Source organism: Neofelis nebulosa, chromosome 2 (genome assembly GCF_028018385.1).
Source record: "Neofelis nebulosa isolate mNeoNeb1 chromosome 2, mNeoNeb1.pri, whole genome shotgun sequence".
NCBI lineage: Eukaryota > Metazoa > Chordata > Mammalia > Carnivora > Felidae > Neofelis > Neofelis nebulosa.
Genome location: NC_080783.1, coordinates 181262279 through 181274532, shown reverse-complemented (window position 1 = coordinate 181274532; position 12254 = coordinate 181262279).

The window sequence follows — 12254 nt, the reverse complement described above, 5'->3', positions numbered from 1 at the left end:
TGTATTATTATATATCTTAGTTGATATCAGGCATTGTTCTAAGCATTTTACATATATAAACTCATTTAATCCTCACAATATCCTTTGAGGTAGGTACTATTATTTTCACCAGTTTACAAATGAGGAAACTGAAGCATGAGGTCAAATAACTTGTCCAAGTTCACATAGCCAAATTTCAAGCCCAGACTATCTAGGTTCAAAGTCTATTTCCTTACCCACTACATTGTACTGCCATTTGAGAAAGGCTCAGTAATTTGAGGCATGGAATATTGTGGAAGGCAGGAATGAGAAATTGGCTGAATGATGTCTATATAGAGAGAACTTAGACTTGCAGAGTTCTTCCCCCAATTCATCTAATCAGGCTAGATCTCCCTATCCTGGCAGCAGATCAAATCCATAGATTTGATCTATGGAAAATTTGCACCTCTGAAGCCAAGGCCCAGAGAAATTAGGCACTTAGCATGGGGAGAGAAGGGACAACAGAAAATGGGGGAATTAAGTGAATGTCCACTTACTGAATGGTGAGGCCTCTAGTCCCCTTGTCCTACTTAGCTTAGAGTACTTGGATAGCCAGGCAGCAATACCTGTCTCTGCTATCCAAGGGAAGAGTCTGGAGAAACTGACCAGCTTAATAAAAAAAAGAACTACAAATATTGATATTTTGAGGTCCACAGCAAAATGGTCAGGTAACTCCCCTATTAATCTATAGTGAAGCCACCAGTTGACAATCCCATTACTCACACAGAGCTTCCAATTGACATTTTAGTACCTCACCACTAAATATGAAGGGCTGCAAAATTTCACCAAATATTTGAAGAAAGTTGACAAAATGGGAGAAGCCAAAAGAAATAGAAAAATGGAACTCAAAGAAAACAGACAAACTAGGGAGTAGAAGAAAAATTTTAATTGATCATCAATGTACTTAGAGAGTAAGAATAGTTAATGCATTCATGACACAAGAGGAGGATGCTTTCTTTAAAAGAAAGAAAGAAAGAAAGAAAGAAAGAAAGCAAGCAGGGGGCCTGCGTGTCTCAGTTAGTTGGGCATCCAACTTCTGCTCAGGTCATGATCTCAGGGATTGTGAGTTCAAGCCCCGCATTGGGCTCTATGCTGACAGCTCAGAGCCTGGAGCCTGCTTTGTATTCTCTCTCTCTCTCTTTCTCTCTCTCTCTCAAAAACAAATAGACATTAAAAAAAATTTTTTTAAAGAATAAAAAGAGAATAAGAACTCATAAAAATTAAAAACATGAAAGTGGAAAACTTAAAAAATCAATAGAAGAATTGGAAATTAAAATGGAACAAAAAGTCAAAGAGTTAAACAAATGAAGAGATAAGAAAACTGGAAGATCAATTCAGCAGATCCCAAATCCAAACAATATAAGTTTCAAAAAGAGAAAGCAAAGAGACAAAGATAAATAAATTATTAAAGGAAGAACATGAGAAAAAATTTCTAGAATAGAAGACACATATTTTCAGTTTGAAAGATGTACTAAAGTCTGTGCCAAATAAATTTTTAAAGATGTGTCAAGGTAAATCCTTAAGAAATTTCTGGACACTAGGAGATAAAGAAAATATGCTTAAAATTCCAGGGGAATATAATGGTATAATACAAAGTATAGAGAGAGAACTGAAAGAATATTAAATGTCTCAACAACAAAAAATAGACACTAGAAAAGAAAGTAGCAATGCCTTAAAAGTTCTGTGTCAAGGGGCACCTGGGTGGCTCAGCCAGTGTCTGGCTGAGTGTCTGACTTCAGGTTAGGTCATGATCTATGTTTTGTGAGTTCAAGCCACGCATAGGGCTTGCTGCTGTCAGCTCAGAGCCCTCTTCAGATCCTCTGTCTCCTTCCCTCTCCGCCCTTCCCCTGCTCACACTCTCTCTGTCAAAAATGAATAAACACTTATTTTTAAAAAGTTCTGTGTAAAAATTATTTCCAAGCTAGGATTCTATACCTAGAGAACTGCCAGTCAAGTGGAAAGGTAAAATTAAGGCATAAAAAGACTTTCAAAGTCCCTATATATATATATATATATATATATATATATATATATTTCTATGTATATATATACATACATGTGTATGTATATATATATATATATATATATATATATACATACATACATACATATACATATATTCAAGAAGCTATTGATGGTATATGTGCCACCAGAATGAGGGAGAAAAAGAGAGTGAAACATGGAATTGGTAAAACAAAAAACAAAAAAAACCCCAAATAAAGTACATATAATGCAGGGGAGAGGCAAAGAGAGTTCCCCAAGATGATAATAAAGGAGAATGTGAGGATTACAGTTGTTTAGCATATTTGAAGATTGGAACACGAGAATGGAATAAGTTCCAGGACTTATATCTTCAGAAAAATAAATGAAATGGATAAATTATCTGATATATTTGATAATGTAGAAAATAGTGATATAGAGAACAAAACAAAGGAAAAGATAAAATTATTAATATCTCCAGTAAGAAAAGTACACAAGAAAAGAAATATAACTATAATCCAGTGCTTAGCTTACAGTGAACAGTACTTATAATGATTCAAAGAATGAATTTTGGTTTAGTAAAAAATTATATTTTAACTACATTTGGGAGAGGACAATATAGGCCTGGAGTGATGGCAGAGGGCTGAACCCTGTTTCCACAATAGGAATTCAAAAGATGATGTTTAAAGTTGATAAAGCAAAAAGAGTCATTATAAGCATATTATCTTTTAATGGAGGGAAATACCAGAAGAAATAGCTAAGAGAGTTTGGTTAGGGGGGTTGAGGTTAAGGATGGGAGGAGGTGGAGATTACAGTTTTCCATCAGAAGTCTGATAGTATTTTTTGACTTTATAAACAATGTGAATGTATTATTTTGATGACTTTTTAAGTTTTAAAATATTTTTGACGGTATTTCATCTGCATTTGAATTCCTTTAACTGAAGATTTTATCATGTGTTTATGTGCTGACTGCGTTACTTAGCAAACATTTATGTGTTAGGCATCTTGCCTGACCCTGGAGATAAATAAATGAGCAAAATTAAATCTGTACTCTTAAATAGCTCACAGTACAGGTGAGAGAGAAAGATAAGTAATCAAATAGTTGTTAAACAGATGACAAGTGCTGTAATAGAGAAATCTGGAGTGTGCTAGAGGAGGAGGAAGGAGTGCTTTTCTGGCTTTGCCTTAGGAGAGGTGGGTCTGAGCTGCATCACAGAGCAGGGTGGTGGAAGGGAGGGTTTTCCAGGCAAATGGAATTGATGTAAAAAGAGTTGGAGGTGTCAGCAAGTTTTCTTTGTCAGGTTTGTTAAGGCAGGATGTGCAGAATGCAGGATTTGCCTCAGCCTTTGTTCAGTTTTATTTGGGTCGGGTCAAGTTTTGTGGCCTTCTGTGGGCATTTTAAAATCTCAGAAATGTGCCTGTTTAAATGCCTCTGGGGTCCTGTCTTTGAGGTAGAAAAAATGCAAAGGCCAAGAAAAGACTAAAGTATTCAAACTCTTTTTATATGTGTGTTCTTTAATGGCCTCAGTGTGTTTGATTTACCTGCCCTATGTGGAGGACCACTGAACTGTAGGCAGAGTTTCTGATTTTCTAAATTATGAAAATAAGCTTTTTATCCAAGCCTCTCCAAGCAAAAAACAGGTCACATTTAATCAACTTTCAAAATCATGCCCAGTAGAAACTAGCTATTAGCTATGAAAACAAGCACTAGCCCACTCACTGTTTGTTTCCCTTTCCCCTATCCCCACCACCACTGTCCTAGCTCAGGCCTCCCTGTCAGACATTACAAAGAAGCCCTGACTACTTTCTCTATGCTTCCCATATCCTCCATTCAATCCATTTCCCCTTGCAACCAGATTATTGTTTCTAATAATACAGAACTAATTGTGGCATTCATTTGATTAAAAGAAAGAAGGAAAAGGAAAACAACTTCAAAGCCTCCTCATAGCCCAGAGGATCAAGTGCTTTGTGTAGCATTCCAGGCCTTCCATTACCCGGTCCCAAAGTATATTGCCAGCACCTTCACCTACCATTCTTTTCTCATCCTCCCTCCACTTCCTACTACTACTACTACTACTACTACACACACACACACAAATGTTCTTTCTCTAAATTTCAGCTTCCCTGAAATGTTATTCTTAGGACACAGGGAACTTTCTTGCCATCAAACATTTGCATCAACTATTTATGTTGTTTTTCCCTCTTAAATGCTCTTTGGCCCACAAATCTCTCTATCTTAAGACCCAGTTTAAATTTTCCTGCTGATGATTAAAAAGCATGATTCTGGTCCACCAAGATCCAATCCAGGCTTACAAAATGTGTGACTTGAGCAAGTCACCTAAACTCTCCTTACTTTAGAAATATTAGTAGGGGATCCAGCGTGGCTCAGTCGGTTAAGCGTCCAGTGTCCAGCTTCAGCTCAGGTCACGATCTCGCAGTGTCCAGCTTCAGCTCAGGTCACGATCTCGCAGTTCATGAGTTCAAACCCTTTGTCAGGCTCTGTGCTGACAGCTCAGAGCCTGGAACCTGCTTCGGTTTCCTATCTCCCTTTCTCTCTGCCCCTCCCCCACTTGTACATGCGCGCACTCCCTCTTTCTCTCTCTCCCTCAAAAATTAATAAATAAACATTAAATAAAAGAAATAATAGTAGAAAATAACAGTACCTACTTCACAGGGCTGTTGTGAGGCATAAATAACACTTAGAACAATGCCAGGCATGTAGTTTGAGCTCAATGAATGTTACCTATGCTTTAAAATAACAATAAAAGAATGAATAAATAAATAAATAAATAAGATGTCCTCTTTTCTGGGAGGCTTTACTCATTTCCCCAAGGAAAATTAATCATAAACAATTCACATTGCTCTCATACTTCATACAACAAAGAATATGTTCAAAATGGTCTTTTAAATAAAGTTATAGCCTCCAGAACTGTAAGAGAATAAATCTCTGTTGATTTAAAATAAATAAATAAATAAATAAATAAATAAATAAATAAAAATTATATTCACTTCTGAAGTCTTTGATTTTATTGTTTTTTTTTTCTTTTCAATTTTTTATTTAAATTCTAGTCAGTTAACATACAGTGCAATATTGGTTACAGGAATAGAATTCAGTGATTCGTCACTTACATACAACACCCAATGCTCAGCATAAGAAGTGCCCTCCTGAATACTCATCACCCATCTGCCTCCCCACTTCTCTTCATCAACCCTCAGTTTGTTCTTTATCATTAAGAGTCTCTTGTGGTTTGTTTCCCTCTCTCTTCCCCCCCCCCACCATACGTTCATCTGTTTTGTTTCTTAAATTCCACATATGAGTGAAATCATATGGTATTTATCTTTCTCTGACTGACTTATTTTGCTTAGCATAATGCACTCTAGCTCCATCCATGTCCTTGTAAATGGCAAGACTTCATTCTTTTTGATGGCGGAATAATATATATAATGGAATATTAATCCGCCATCAAAAGAATGAAATCTTGCCATTTGCAAGGACATGGATGGAGCTAGAGTAAGAAGATGTGAGATATATATATATATATATATATATATATACACACACACATACACACACACACATATACATATCTTCTTCATCCATTCATCAGTTGATGGACATTTGGACTCTGCATAGCTTGGCTATTTTTGATAATGTTGCTATAAACATCAGGGTTCATGTACCCCTTTGGATCTATTTTTGTATCCTTTGGGTAAATACCTAGTAGTGCAATTGCTGGATAATAGGGTAGTTCTGCTTTTAACTTTTTGAGGAACCTCTACACTGTTTTCCAGAGTGGCTGCACCAGTTTGCATTTCCACCAACAACAGTGCAAGAGAGTTCCCCTTTCTCCACATCCTTGCCAACACCTGTTGTTTCTTGTGTTGTTAATTTTAGCCTTTCTGACAGGTGTGAGGTGGTATCTCACTGTGGTTTTGATTTGTATTTCTCTGATGATGAGTGATGTTGAGCATCTTTTCATGTGTATGTTAGCAATCTGGATGTCTTCTTTGGAAAAGTGTCTATTCATGTCTTCTGCCCTTCACTTCTGAAGCCTTTGAAAATGTAGTTTCAGAGCTATTAGACATGGATTCCAATCCTGGATCAGCCACCCACTAATTATGATCTTGGGCAGGTAACAAAACCTTGGTTTCCATATGTATGAAAAGATAGATAATCTCATTTATCTTACAAAGGATTCAGTGATAATTTTCCTTTCAAGGTGTTCCAGGGTCTGCAGATAAAGCCTACAGGCATTTGTCCAGGCCAGTAAGTCTCTTTAGCATCCAGCCCTGTTCATCTTTCCAGTTTCATCTCCCCCATTCTCCCTTGTACTTGAAACTTCAACAATTCTGAAATTCTTGCAATTTCCTAAACTGTTCAGGTTTTTGAGTTTTTGCACATGCTGTTCATTCTGTCTGAAGTGTCCTTCCCTTCACTTCTACATGAGCAGTTCTTTTTCATCCTTCAAAACTCATTTAAATACTTATTGAGTACCTAGTTATATATCGTCTATATTCCACTGATTATTCAACAAGTGTCTAAATGCCATTTGGAATAGAACTGAAAATCAGAACTGTTAAGGCCCTTTGAGCTCACCTAACCTAGCCTGACACTGCCCAAGCTGAAGAAATAGTTCTAGAGAGAAAAGACTTGACCCAAAGTCATGGAGATCTCAGTTATCTACTGTTGGGTAACAAACTATCCCAAAGTTAGGTGGCTTGGATCAACAACCATTTTATTATTTCTCACAATTTTTGAATCAGGAATCCAGTCATGACTAAGTTAGTTGCTTCTCCTACTCCACATAGAGTCAACTGAGATCACTCAAAGATATTCATTTGGCTTCATTTACATGCCTTGAGGCTTGGTGGGAATGGCTAGAAAGTTGGTTTCATTTGGGTCCCCTTCACCCTACTGAGGGTCTCAGTGTGATCTTTCCAGCAGGGTACATGGTGGCTTACGGCTCAAAGAGACAATGTTCCCTAGAGACAGGAAGTAGAAAGTTACCATCATTTAAGACTTGAGCTTGGAAGCTAGCACAGTGTCACTTCTACAATATATATTTTTCAAATTTTTATAATGTTTATTTATTTTTGAGAGAGAGAGAGAGAACGTGAGCAGGGGAGGGGCAGAGAGAGAGAGGGAGACACAGAATCCAAAGCAGGTTCCAGGCTCCAGGCTGTCAGCACAGAGCCCAAGGTGGGGCTCAAACCCACCAACTGGAAGATCATGACCTGAGCTGAAGTCAGATGCTCAACCAACTGAACCACCCAGGCACTCCCACTTCTACAATATTCTATTGCTCAAAACAATGATAGAGCTCACCCTGACTCTAGAGGAGGAGATACACCACTTGACAATGGTAAAGGATCAAAGAATTTACAGCCATCTTTAATCTGTGACCATCTGCCCGCGGACCATAAATTATTTTACATTCTTCTTCCTACATGTAAAATTCACTCACTTCCTCAAAGAATCTACCCCGCCAGAAGAACCAATTACAGCATCAGACTCAGGAATAAGGTCCATGATCTCATCATCTGAATGAGTTCCAGATGTAGATGAGGTGCCTCAGATGTAGTTCCTAAGCTGTAGCTTCTTGAGCATTATTCCTTTCAACTGAAGATCTCTGAACTAAAGAGGAAAATTATCTTCCCTTACACACCCAACTACAATGGCAAAAGGTATAAAATAACTGCAATGGCACTTCAGTTCAAAAGACGGCTGTAGTGGTGGTAGGTTGGGGGAATGGAAGCACATTGCAGTCACTGGTGCATAGAAATTCTGAAACCTAGCTAGGCACGTGTTGCTAGTTCCTTAATTAAGGCCTATCTTTGCTCCCTGGGAATGAGAGTCTCTATGATTTTTGGGACTGCCCTCTGAATTATCCCCCTTTTTTCCATAATAAACAGCCCATTTTTGTAGCTGAGGAGTGTCCTCAGCCTACTCTCTCCCCAAAGCAGAATGGGAGTCCAAAGACCTCTTTTAATCTTGTATTGTCTCTGACAGTTTCAGGCCAAGCTAATATAATCCTTTTACAATTTGGGGAGTTTCCTTTGTATTATATTATACTCTACTCCATTATCCAAAAAACAAACCCACAAATCTCTTTCAGAGAACCTTTCTTGACCCTAGGTCCCCTGTGAAGCTGCTGTAGAATGACACCCTTAAGACTCTTAGAAAACCTATTTTTCAACATTGATGGTCAATGAAGCACAGCATTAAGATTCTTAGAATTTTCCCCTTAGGAATAACTTATAAAAGATCTATGAGACACAGCCTTAAATCTCTCTGAGGTCTCAGCCAAAGGTTTTATAGTTGTACCCTTGATTTGTTTTTACCCTGTAACCTTATTTTACTGGCAACACCTTAGATTTGACTTTTACCAAGAGGCCATTTATTCCTTTGAGATCCTTGTGCTGGCTAGAAATGCTATCCTGGGCCTTCTTTAGTTTACCAGTCTCTTCTCTTATTTTATCATAGATAGCTACAAAAAGCAAGTTGATACTTTATACTTTCTGCCTGGAAAGTCCCCACACAGATCCTCAAGTTCATTAGGTACCTTTCTGTTTTCTAATGTTACCATAAGTGACCATGTTGCCAACCTTCCTCCAGCTTCCAATAACAATTTCTTGACTATTCTGTAAGTCTTCAGACTGGCTTCTCCAGGCCATTACCAATTTCATTAATAGACTCCTCAAGGCTCTTCAAGTCATCAACCATTGCCTAGTCTCAAAGTCAATGTCAAATGTCTTGGGTTTTGTGTCACAGAAGTGCCCCATTTCTAGGTATCAACTTATGTTCTGGTTATCAGTCATTGCCTAACAAACTATCCCCAAACTTAGCCTTTTTTAAAAAAATATCTTAATTTTGTAGGGTATATACATTATATATATATATATATATATACATATATATATATATATATTTTATATATCTTAATTTTGTAGGGTAATATTTGGCATATGCTTGGATGAAGCAGAAGATTGATTCTTCTGCTTCACATGGACTGAAATGAGCTCAGTTTACGGTGTTCAGCTGGCAATTTGACTGGTCTGCAGGATCCTAGATAGCTTCACTCACATGACTGAAACATTGGTAAGGCTGGATTTGGCTAACCTCATCTCACATAGAAGCTGGGCTCAGTCAGGCCCTTCTCTCTGCACGTAGTCTCAAAGCCCGTCCACGAGGTCTCTCCGGAAGGTTGCCAAACATCTTACCTATCATCCAATGGCTTCAAAAGGCAATGTTCTAAGGGATAGGAAATGAATGCTTCCATTTTTTTAAGCCCAAGTCTTGGAAATTGGCAGTGTCATTGTTGCCATATTTTATTAAAGCACTAACAGAGTCTCTACTCAGATTTAGGTGGAAAGGACATAGACACCATTTCTTAATAAGGAAAGCATCAAAGTATTTGTGGCCCTATTTAATCTGCCACATAAAGAAAGTTAACAGTGAAGCCAAGAGTTGAACCCATATCTCCTGCATCAGATGCATGCATGTGTCATTATAGCATTCATTCATTCATTCATTCATGATTCAACAAACATTTCTGGACTACCCCATTCCACTAGGCATCCTATTAGATGCTAGGACTAGATATAAACATTAAAAATATATAAACTCTATTCTGAGTTAGCCCACAGTTTAACAAAGTCAGCAGATATGTTTACAGATCATGCTATATGCTAATAGAGAAGTGTGCCAAATGCTGGGGGAACACAGAAGAGGGAGGAAATATCTGCAGTGGGGAAGAGAGTGTATCAGGAGGGCTTCCCAGTGAAATGATCTTAGAGTGAGTTTTAAAAGCTGAAGAGAATTTGTTGAGGAAACAATGAAAGACTTTCTATGCATAGGCCAAGGGGAGGCAGGGTGAAAGAGCACGGTATGTTTGAATTCATTGAATTCACATGGTTGCTACAGAGGATGTGAGAAACACAAACCACTAAGAAACTATTAAATGTCTTTTCCTAAGGCAATTAGAGAGATATAAGGAGAAAGTTATTGGAGACTTCAACTCAATATTTTTCTACTTGATGAGTCCAAGAGTTGGGATTCCAAAGCTTTTCTTTCTGTGTTCCCATATGCAACCCTCCCACCCCCACTTCTTCATTAAATCATGGCAGGAGGATTAGAAGAAAATAGGTCATTTAGTGTTCTATATTTGCATCCAGCATATAAACTTGTCTTTCAGCAAGTATACAAGTCTGGTACGACTATATGTGAGAAATATTAATCATGTCTTTTCACATGGTTATTTGAAAACTACACATTGAGCCTGGCCCCATTACTTGCTGGAGTAGAGATTGATGTGGTACAACTAAGACGTTATTTTACTTGGCATCAGACTCCAGCACACTAAGTCAGTGGTCCATTCCACTAACTATCCTCTATGATGCCTTTGTGAAAATTAGAAAAAGCTACCCCTTCTGGGCAGATATAGCTCTACACCAGGTTTCAGTGACTCAGAAAGTAGAGTAAGGTCTGAATTTTAGTTGCCACTTGTTTCCTGGCTTGAGCACCTTTGTGACATATACAAGATGTGAAATTCTATGTTCTGGCCTTGCCTGATTATTGGTATTGCATTGTTAAATTCAGAATAAAGCCTGTGGACACAGACCAGAGAAGCTAGTTTCTGTTCCCTTATCTCCACATCCCTTGATTCTAATGTATCATGTGACTTACTGTTCAAACACTAAGCAATCATCCTCCTCCTCTGTGCTTAATTTCCTCTCTGAAAGCTCCAAGGACTATTCCTTCCCACCCTGGAATACATAGCCTCATTTATCAGGAATGTTTGGCAAGCATAATATTCTATCCATGCTTTCACCTGCCTCAGGAAAATAGCTTTTAAAGGTTTTTTTTTTTTCATAGCACAAACCACTTTGAAACATTAATACCAAGAATAAAGGGAAAGAGAGAGAGAGAAAAAACACTGCCTATAACCTTGTCTCCTATCAGAAAAATCATTTCCATTTCTCCACATTACCTTGGTGACCATTATCTCCAAGTTTCTAGGTTCCAAACTCCATCAACATGTATGCCATTTCTTTTCATTGTTTTAATGAGAGAAAACATTTCATTTTCTGTATTTTTTACTAAGTGGTATTTCCCAGGAACTTTTCATGTTTCACTTATGCATATATTCAACAAATATTTAGGTAGTTCCTAGAATTTGCCAGACTCTAGCAAATTTTAGATGCTGAGAATTCAGTAGTGAAAATGACAAAGCCCTTACCCTATGGACTTAATTATAGTGAGAGAGACATACAATGAACAATACACACATAGTAAAATATCAGGTTCTATAAAGAAAAACAAAGTAAGGCAAGGGACTAGAGAATAATGTTGTAGAGAATGCTGGTTTTAGAAAATACCTCTTGAAGTGAATATATGATTATTTAATCAATTTCCTTTAATCAAATATTTGGATCATTATTTCCAAGATTTTCCTTCAGTAAATATATATATTATCTCCTGGTTTTTAATGTAAGGATATTGTGATCACCATAAGTTATTTTTTAGAGGGCAAAATGTTACCAAGAGAGGATTCTGGAAAGATGGCAAAGTAGGAAATGCCAAGATTCAGCACTAGCAGAATCTGCCTCATATAACTATGTATTTGAAACTCTGGAGTCTACTGATGCCTTGCTTACAACTTCCAGGGGAATACTGGGAAGATAAATTTGTGGTGAATTTCAATCAATTTCAACTCTTAGAACAGTAACAGCTATCTATCCTTCACCCCCAGTGTCAGGCAGCTATGCACAGCTTCCTGAAGCAGCTTTAACACAGCTCATGGGAGTCAGGGTGAGCATAAAGGACCCTGTCCTCCAAATATTGGGAATCTGTGCTCTGATTGGTGATTGCTGCTTCAAATCACAGAGGTACAGACAAAGAGGTGGCAGCCATTGTTGTTGTGGAACCTTCCCGTTGTTGCAAGCCCCTCCCCCTCCAGCTAGTGACTTCCAGGGAATTTAAAGGACTAGTGCCCCTTTTTTGCTCCCTTCATTGTTCTCTTTTCCCACTAACAGAATTGAAGAGAAAAATAGGCAATTCTACAACATAGTTGGAGATGTCAATACCCTGCTCACAACAATGGATAGGACAACCATTCCAGAAGATGATAAGTAAGGAAATAAAGGACTTAGCACAATAAACCAACTCCATCTAACAAACATACACAGAATACTCTACCCAACAACAACAGCATACACATTCTTCTTAAGTGCCTATAGGACATTTTTTAGGGTAG